This window comes from Anopheles maculipalpis (assembly GCF_943734695.1).
Source record: "Anopheles maculipalpis chromosome X unlocalized genomic scaffold, idAnoMacuDA_375_x X_unloc_2, whole genome shotgun sequence".
In the NCBI taxonomy this organism is placed as follows: Eukaryota; Metazoa; Arthropoda; class Insecta; order Diptera; family Culicidae; genus Anopheles; species Anopheles maculipalpis.
The window spans coordinates 12,501-22,598 of record NW_026060480.1 but is presented as its reverse complement, the minus strand read 5'-3'; the positions used below and the strand labels follow the sequence as shown (position 1 = coordinate 22,598).

The following is a 10,098-nucleotide window of genomic DNA, read 5'->3' as shown; positions in this document are numbered from 1 at the left end:
GATATTTTTGGTTTCTTATCAACCAATTCGACTTGCCTTCATCTCTTGTTAGGTTTATAATATCAATACTCGAACTTATATGCATGTTCAGGGACATCATATTAACTTTTGGTTTGCGCACAAGTCCCGAACTTAGTGATATTTTTGGTTTCCAACCAACCAATTCGACTTGCCTTCATCTCTTGTTCGGTTTATAATATCAATACTCGAACTTATATGCATGTTCAGGGACATCATATTTACTTTCGGTTTGTACCCAAGTCCCGATTTTAGTGTTATTTTTGGTTTTGGACCAACCAATTCGACTTGTCTTCATCTCTTGTTAGGTTTATAATATCAATACTCGAACTTATATGCATGTTCAGGGACATCATTTTAACTTTCGGTTTGCACCCAAGTCCCGAACTTAGAGATATTTTTGGTTTTGGACCAACCAATTCGACTTGCCTTCATCTCTTGTTAGGTTTATAATATCAATACTCGAACTTATATGCATGTTCAGGGACATCATTTTAACTTTCGGTTTGCACCCAAGTCCCGAACTTAGTGATATTTTTGGTTTCCGACCAACCAATTCGACTTGCCTTCATCTCTTGTTAGGTTTATAATATCAATACTCGAACTTATATGCATGTTCAGGGACATCATATCAACTTTTGGTTTGCGCACAAGTCCCGAACTTAGTGATATTTTTGGTTTCTTACCAACCAATTCGACTTGCCTTCATCTCTTGTTAGGTTTATAATATCAATACTCGAACTTATATGAATGTTCAGGGACATCATTTTAACTTTCGGTTTGTACCCAAGTCCCGAACTTAGTGATATTTTTGGTTTTGGACCAACCAATTCGACTTGCGTTCATCTCTTGTTAGGTTTATAATATCAATACTCGAACTTATATGCATGTTCAGGGACATCATATTAACTTTCGGTTTGTACCCAAGTCCCGAACTTAGAGATATTTTTGGTTTTGGACCAACCAATTCGACTTGCCTTCATCTCTTGTTAGGTTTATAATATCAATACTCGAACTTATATGCATGTTCAGGGACATCATTTTAACTTTCGGTTTGTACCCAAGTCCCGAACTTAGTGATATTTTTGGTTTTGGACCAACCAATTCGACTTGCCTTCATCTCTTGTTAGGTTTATAATATCAATACTCGAACTTATATGCATGTTCAGGGACATCATTTTAACTTTCGGTTTGTACCCAAGTCCCGAACTTAGAGATATTTTTGGTTTCGGACCAACCAATTCGACTTGCCTTCATCTCTTGTTCGGTTTATAATATCAATACTCGAACTTATATGCATGTTCAGGGACATCATATTTACTTTCGGTTTGTACCCAAGTCCCGATTTTAGTGTTATTTTTGGTTTTGGACCAACCAATTCGACTTGTCTTCATCTCTTGTTAGGTTTATAATATCAATACTCGAACTTATATGCATGTTCAGGGACATCATTTTAACTTTCGGTTTGCACCCAAGTCCCGAACTTAGTGATATTTTTGGTTTCTTACTTACCAATTCGACTTGCCTTCATCTCTTGTTAGGTTTATAATATCAATACTCGAACTTATATGCATGTTCAGGAACATCATTTTAACATTCGGTTTGTACCCAAGTCCCGAACTTAGAAATTTTTTTTGGTTTCTTACTTACCAATTCGACTTGCCTTCATCTCTTGTTAGGTTTATAATATCAATACTCGAACTTATATGCATGTTCAGGGACATCATTTTAACTTTTGGTTTGCACCCAAGTCCCGAACTTAGTGATATTTTTGGTTTCTTATCAACCAATTCGACTGCCTTCATCTCTTGTTAGGTTTATAATATCAATACTCGAACTTATATGCATGTTCAGGGACATCATTTTAACTTTCGGTTTGTACCCAAGTCCCGAACTTAGTGATATTTTTGGTTTCTTATCAACCAATTCGACTTGCCTTCATCTCTTGTTAGGTTTATAATATCAATACTCGAACTTATATGCATGTTCAGGGACATCATATTAACTTTTGGTTTGCGCACAAGTCCCGAACTTAGTGATATTTTTGGTTTTGGACCAACCAATTCGACTTGCCTTCATCTCTTGTTAGGTTTATAATATCAATACTCGAACTTATATGCATGTTCAGGGACATCATATTAACTTTCGGTTTGCACCCAAGTCCCGAACTTAGAGATATTTTTGGTTTTGGACCAACCAATTCGACTTGCCTTCATCTCTTGTTAGGTTTATAATATCAATACTCGAACTTATATGCATGTTCAGGGACATCATTTTAACTTTCGGTTTGTACCCAAGTCCCGAACTTAGTGATATTTTTGGTTTCTTATCAACCAATTCGACTTGCCTTCATCTCTTGTTAGGTTTATAATATCAATACTCGAACTTATATGCATGTTCAGGGACATCATATTAACTTTCGGTTTGCACCCAAGTCCCGAACTTAGAGATATTTTTGGTTTTGGACCAACCAATTCGACTTGCCTTCATCTCTTGTTAGGTTTATAATATCAATACTCGAACTTATATGCATGTTCAGGGACATCATTTTAACTTTCGGTTTGTACCCAAGTCCCGAACTTAGAGATATTTTTGGTTTTGGACCAACCAATTCGACTTGCCTTCATCTCTTGTTAGGTTTATAATATCAATACTCGAACTTATATGCATGTTCAGGGACATCATTTTAACTTTCGGTTTGTACCCAAGTCCCGAACTTAGTGATATTTTTGGTTTCTTATCAACCAATTCGACTTGCCTTCATCTCTTGTTAGGTTTATAATATCAATACTCGAACTTATATGCATGTTCAGGGACATCATATTAACTTTCGGTTTGTACCCAAGTCCCGAACTTAGAGATATTTTTGGTTTTGGACCAACCAATTCGACTTGCCTTCATCTCTTGTTAGGTTTATAATATCAATACTCGAACTTATATGCATGTTCAGGGACATCATATTAACTTTCGGTTTGCACCCAAGTCCCGAACTTAGAGATATTTTTGGTTTTGGACCAACCAATTCGACTTGCCTTCATCTCTTGTTAGGTTTATAATATCAATACTCGAACTTATATGCATGTTCAGGGACATCATTTTAACATTCGGTTTGTACCCAAGTCCCGAACTTAGAGATATTTTTGGTTTCTTATCAACCAATTCGACTTGCCTTCATCTCTTGTTAGGTTTATAATATCAATACTCGAACTTATATGCATGTTCAGGGACATCATTTTAACTTTCGGTTTGCACCCAAGTCCCGAACTTAGTGATATTTTTGGTTTCGGACCAACCAATTCGACTTGCCTTCATCTCTTGTTAGGTTTATAATATCAATACTCGAACTTATATGCATGTTCAGGTACATCATATTAACTTTTGGTTTGCGCACAAGTCCCGAACTTAGTGATATTTTTGGTTTCCGACCAACCAATTCGACTTGCTTTCATCTCTTGTTAGGTTTATAATATCAATACTCGAACTTATATGCATGTTCAGGGACATCATTTTAACTTTCGGTTTGCACCCAAGTCCCGAACTTAGAGATATTTTTGGTTTTGGACCAACCAATTCGACTTGCCTTCATCTCTTGTTAGGTTTATAATATCAATACTCCAACTTATATGCATGTTCAGGGACATCATATTAACTTTCGGTTTGCACCCAAGTCCCGAACTTAGTGATATTTTTGGTTTCGGACCAACCAATTCGACTTGCCTTCATCTCTTGTTAGGTTTATAATATCAATACTCGAACTTATATGCATGTTCAGGGACATCATATTAACTTTTGGTTTGCGCACAAGTCCCGAACTTAGTGATATTTTTGGTTTCCGACCAACCAATTCGACTTGCTTTCATCTCTTGTTAGGTTTATAATATCAATACTCGAACTTATATGCATGTTCAGGGACATCATTTTAACTTTCGGTTTGCACCCAAGTCCCGAACTTAGAGATATTTTTGGTTTTGGACCAACCAATTCGACTTGCCTTCATCTCTTGTTAGGTTTATAATATCAATACTCGAACTTATATGCATGTTCAGGGACATCATATTAACTTTCGGTTTGTACCCAAGTCCCGAACTTAGTGATATTTTTGGTTTTGGACCAACCAATTCGACTTGCCTTCATCTCTTGTTAGGTTTATAATATCAATACTCGAACTTATATGCATGTTCAGGGACATCATTTTAACTTTCGGTTTGTACCCAAGTCCCGAACTCAGAGATATTTTTGGTTTCGGACCAACCAATTCGACTTGCCTTCATCTCTTGTTAGGTTTATAATATCAATACTCGAACTTATATGCATGTTCAGGGACATCATTTTAACTTTCGGTTTGTACCCAAGTCCCGAACTTAGAGATATTTTTGGTTTCCGACCAACCAATTCGACTTGCCTTCATCTCTTGTTAGGTTTATAATATCAATACTCGAACTTATATGCATGTTCAGGGACATCATTTTAACTTTCGGTTTGCACCCAAGTCCCGAACTTAGAGATATTTTTGGTTTTGGACCAACCAATTCGACTTGCCTTCATCTCTTGTTAGGTTTATAATATCAATACTCGAACTTATATGCATGTTCAGGGACATCATTTTAACATTCGGTTTGTACCCAAGTCCCGAACTTAGTGATATTTTTGGTTTCCGACCAACCAATTCGACTTGCTTTCATCTCTTGTTAGGTTTATAATATCAATACTCGAACTTATATGCATGTTCAGGGACATCATATTAACTTTCGGTTTGCGCACAAGTCCCGAACTTAGTGATATTTTTGGTTTCCGACCAACCAATTCGACTTGCTTTCATCTCTTGTTAGGTTTATAATATCAATACTCGAACTTATATGCATGTTCAGGGACATCATTTTAACTTTCGGTTTGTACCCAAGTCCCGAACTTAGTGATATTTTTGGTTTTGGACCAACCAATTCGACTTGCCTTCATCTCTTGTTAGGTTAACAAAATTTTTAATGCAATAGCATGTGTTTTGTGAGTTTATGTCCGAGGGATTTAAGTACCGGACTTAGAGAAATTTTTGAAGTCCAAACATTCAATTTGGACTCCATACTCCATTGCTCCTCTAAGAGGTACCTAGTACCCCGTAGCGAAGCAACCGTCACGTTTGAACTTTCCACTAGGAGGTGCAGCCATCACTCGACATGTTAATCATTATCACCCCATACTACTCTCTATATCCGGATACGGCGCTAACCCGATTGCTTGCCCCGACAGCAATCGACCCACTCGTAAGCGGGTTACCCGTAGGTAAGTCAACGATGCGTATTGCCCCCTTCAAGCAAACCGATCATCACTCCGTGGAGGAGTAATGACGGACCCGTACCGGTATCAACTGCATATGATCAACATTCTTATGAACCCACACACTCTTCGCTTATATGCTCAGTAACATTTCAATTCTCTCTCTGTCTTTCGTTTTCCAACTCATTCATCGTGCATACTGAACACACCCGGAAAGGTGCGACAGTACACACGAATACACCACCAAGCATGGGTCGCCTGAGAGGATCGATGCGAACGCATCTCTACAACTCGCAGCTCCCAGCCTGAAGTCCCGTCGTTTGCGGGCGGTCGGTAGGCATCGAAACTAGTCAAGTCCACGGTCGGCGAGGTCAGCTGCCACCAGTGTTCCCTATGGTCAGGTACTAACACGTGCGGTGCGACCCTGCGCGATGCGGCCAAGTCTAGAAGCGGGGATGAGGCGCCAGGCTGCGAGGCAGCGCCAGCGTATCTCGGAGGGTTGTTAGGCCCGCTAGCTTACGATTGCCTATGGGGGTTTGAAGCGCTATCAGCTCGGATTGGTTACGACCTTAGAGGCGTTCAGGCATAATCCAGCGGACGTAGCGTCATACCAAAGTCCGGTCGAACTAGTATTGAGCCAGTGGTCCGTACCTGTGGTTCCTCTCGTACTGCACAGGAATTCCGTTAAGATAGCACAAATGCACACACCAGTAGGGTAAAACTAACCTGTCTCACGACGGTCTAAACCCAGCTCACGTTCCCTTGAAAGGGTGAACAATCCTACGCTTTGGGAATTTTGCTTCACAATGATAGGAAGAGCCGACATCGAAGGATCAAAAAGTCACGTCGCTATGAACGCTTGGCGACCACAAGCCAGTTATCCCTGTCGTCCCGACGCCATCGAGGTGACCCCAGGGGAGGGACAGACCTGGACAGAGGTCTACCGGGCCGTGCGCTCGTCGGCAGAGCTGGCCCACCTCAGCGAGGTCCTGGGAGTCGGACGACGAACTACCCGCTCGCGACTTGTGATGGACCTGCCGGAGGGGGCGAACTCGGGGGAGATCTTCTCCGCCGTAAAGGCGTTCTGCGACGCAGCGACCCCCGCGATTCGCTGTCGACTGATCACAGACAGGGCTGCACTTCGCGTTGATTATATCGACCCTTTAGCGCTGGCGACAGAGGTGGCGGAGGCACTTTCGGCCCTTGCAGGCGAGACCATCTGCGAGGAGGAGGTGCGCCTGATGGAGAACTACAACGGGACGCAGGTGGCGCGCGTTCGGGTGCCGGAGAGGATGGCAGAGAAGCTGGTGGGCAAGCGCGTCAAGGTGAGCTTCACCTTGTGCCCGATCAGCCGAGTACTGCAGACGACCGAACGGCAGCCGAGATGCTTCCGTTGTCTGGAGATCGGCCACCGGAGGGCGAAGTGCAGGAGCGAGGCCGACCGCACGGACGCCTGCATTCGCTGCGGGAAGCCGGGTCATCGGGCGATGCACTGCCAGGAGGATCCGTGTTGCGCCAGGTGCAAGGGTCCTCACCCGGTGGGCCATCCGACCTGCCGGCAACACTGAAGGTCCTACAGATCAACCTTGGGCGGAGCCGGTCAGCACAGGACCTGATGCTGCAGACGGCTAGGGAGCTTGGAGTGCAGGTCGTGCTTGCTTGCGAGCTCTATCGGCCACCAAGATCCAACCCGAGATGGGCATATGATGAAGCGGAAAGCGTAGCGGTGATTGCCACTGGCTCCTTCCCCATCCAGCGACTATGGGGATCGTCGTCGCCAGGGCTAGTTGTAGCCACCATTGCAGGCATAACATTCGCCAGCTGCTACGCTTCGCCCAACAACACCAGCGGGGCCGACTTTGTCAGCTACCTTGAGGCGGTGGAGATGTCGCTGATCGGACACGCGACGGTAGTCCTTGCCGGGGACTTCAACGCGTGGAGCCAGGACTGGGGTAGTGCCCGTACGTCACGGAGGGGAGAAGACCTGAAGAGCGTCGTAGACCATTTGGGGCTCCGGACGCTTAACAGCGGTAACGTACCCACGTTCAAGGGTAACGGCGTGGCACGACCAAGCATAGTGGATGTAACCTTCTCCAGCCACACTATTGCGCGCCCCGATTCCTGGCGGGTAAGTCCGCGGTTCTCCGACAGCGACCACTCCTACCTGGAGTTTCAGGTGGGTCTTCCGGGAGATGGCATGCAACACCACCGTAGGCAACGACATCAGCCGCCGAACAACAACATCGGCACGGCCAGGCATGCCGGTACCCGGTGGAAAACTGCGCAGTTTGACAGCTCCTGCTTCGCCACCGCCCTTTCCATCGGACGGTTCGAGCTGGCGCAGACACCGGAAGACCTGGTCGGCGGGCTTACTGCAGCGTGCGATGGCACAATGGAGCGGGTGCATGGGGCGACCTTCCACCAAGCGCCGAGGATGTACTGGTGGACACCCGAGATCGACCGGCTGAGGGAGGAGTGCGAAGCTGCAGAACGGCGACGTCGCAGCGCCCCGCCTGATGAGCGCCTCGCGCTGACCGCCCAGCTCCTGAGCTCGCGGAGGATGCTGGCGAGCGAGATCCAGCGCAGCAAGGATCGCTGCATGCAGGAGCTCATTGACGGGGTGGAGAACGATGTATTCGGGCTCGGGTACAAGGTGGTGCTGGCCAAGCTGCGCAGTCGCGCACCACCTGAAACCGACCGAGCAGTACTCCAGCCGATCGTTGACGCACTTTTCCCGACGCACCCTCCGTTCGATTGGCCTACCATCGCAGCCGAGGGCGACACGGAGGAGGTCCGGCCGGTCACGCAGGACGAGGTGTTGGCCGTTGCAGCCAGGATGGCATCGTCCAAGGCGCCAGGACTCGACGGCATCCCCAACGCGGCGGTGAAGACCGCGATCCGAGAGCACCCGGAGGTCTTCACCCGGGTGTTCAACGACTTGTTGCGGCGGGGAGAGTTTCCGACGCCATGGAAGGCGGCGCGGCTGGTGCTAATCCCGAAGCCAGGCAAACCCCCTGGCGAGCCATCGTCGTGGCGGCCGCTGCTGATGCTGGGTGCAGTCCCGAAGGTGTTCGAGCGGATTATCCTCGACCGCCTGAACGAGCACCTGGAGGACAGCAGTGCACCCCGCTTGTCGCCCGAGCAGTATGGTTTTCGCCGCGGACGATCGACGGTGCAGGCCATCCAGCGGGTCGTCGAGCGAGGCCTGTACGCGAGGACGTTCCACCGCACCAATGGCAGAGACCCTCGCTGCCTGATGGTGGCATCTCTGGACGTGCGGAACGCCTTTAACTCGGCCAGCTGGACGGCGATTGCAGCAGCTCTCCAGCGGATGAGCGTACCGTCAGCGCTCCAGCGAGTCTTGCGCAGCTACTTCTCGGGACGGGAGCTGCTTTTCGAGACCGCCGAGGGACCAGTTCGCAGGACAGTCACGGCAGGCGTACCACAGGGCTCTATACTAGGGCCGACCCTGTGGAACGTCATGTATGATGGTGTGCTGCGGCTGACGCTGCCGGACGGTGCGGAAGCGATCGGCTTCGCGGACGATTTGGTCGTTCTGGCGGGAGGAGCGACACCACAGGCGGCAGCGGTACTGGCTGAGCAGGCGATCGGCATCATCAACTCGTGGATGGCAGCACATCATCTGGAGCTTGCTCCGGCTAAGACCGAGTTGGTAATGATGTCCACGATGCGGAGGGCGAACACGCAGGCGCCGGTGACCATCGCGGGCGTGCAGAGGATGCCAACACGGACGATTAAGTACCTTGGGGTCATGCTGGAGGACCACCTGTCTTGGAATGCCCACGTCGAGTGCGTCTCCGCAAAAGCACTCCGTGTGGCACAGGCGGTATCCCGGTTGATGCGGAACCACAGCGGCCCCAAGGGTGCTAAACGACGACTGCTCGCGTCCGTCGTGGACTCGACGCTGCGGTATGCTGCTCCAGTGTGGCACGAGGCAGTTCGCACTCAACGGAACCGCAGGAGGTTGAACCGGGTGCAGGGCCTCTACGCGAGACCGGTAGCCCGCACATTTATATCGGTGCGCGGCGAGGTGGCCACTGTCCTTGCAAGCGTCATCCCGATCTGCCTGCAGATCACGGAGGACGCAAGGTGCTATCAGCGACGCCAGCAGACCGGCACGACTACAAGCAGCATCCGCAGAGAGGAGCGAACGGCCACCATCGCCCAGTGGCAGGCCGAGTGGGACGAGTTGGCGCCGACGAGCCGCTTTACCCGGTGGACACACCGGCTAATCCCAGACATCGCGACGTGGAAGGGCCGGCCGCATGGGGAGATGACCTTTCATCTCGCCCAGCTCCTCTCCGGCCATGGCTTCTTCCACGACTACCTCCACGCGCAGCACTTCTCGCCGTCGGCGGACTGTGCTAGATGTCCGGGAGTGGCAGAATCGGCGGAGCATGCGTTCTTCGACTGCCCACGGTTCGCGGACGTCCGTGGCGAACTGCTGGGCGAGGACACGGCAGCGGCGGTCACTCCAGACAACCTTCTGACGTTCATGCTGGAGAACCGTCAGAACTGGAGCAACGTCTGTGAGGCAGCCAAACGCATCACCTGTGCTCTGCAGCAGGAATGGTACGTCGAGCGGGCAACCAGCGCGGACGTAGAAATGCGCCAGGCGGCGCAACGCCTTGACGAGGCTCATGCAGCAACGGTCCGGGAGAGGTATGATCGGCGCAACGAAGCGCGTCGACTGAGGACGCAGGAGCGACGGGCGGCACGCGGCGAGCCTCCACCAGCAAGGCATCCGGACGGGAGCTTGCTAACGCCGGAAGAGCTGGCGGAACTTGA

General features: G+C 48.7%; 1 pseudogene; it reads right to left on the bottom strand.

Moving 5' to 3' along the window:
• Window positions 1–5,524: 5,524 nt before the first annotated feature.
• Window positions 5,525–10,098, bottom strand: part of LOC126566711 (large subunit ribosomal RNA) — an 8,373-nt pseudogene continuing 3,799 nt past the window's right edge.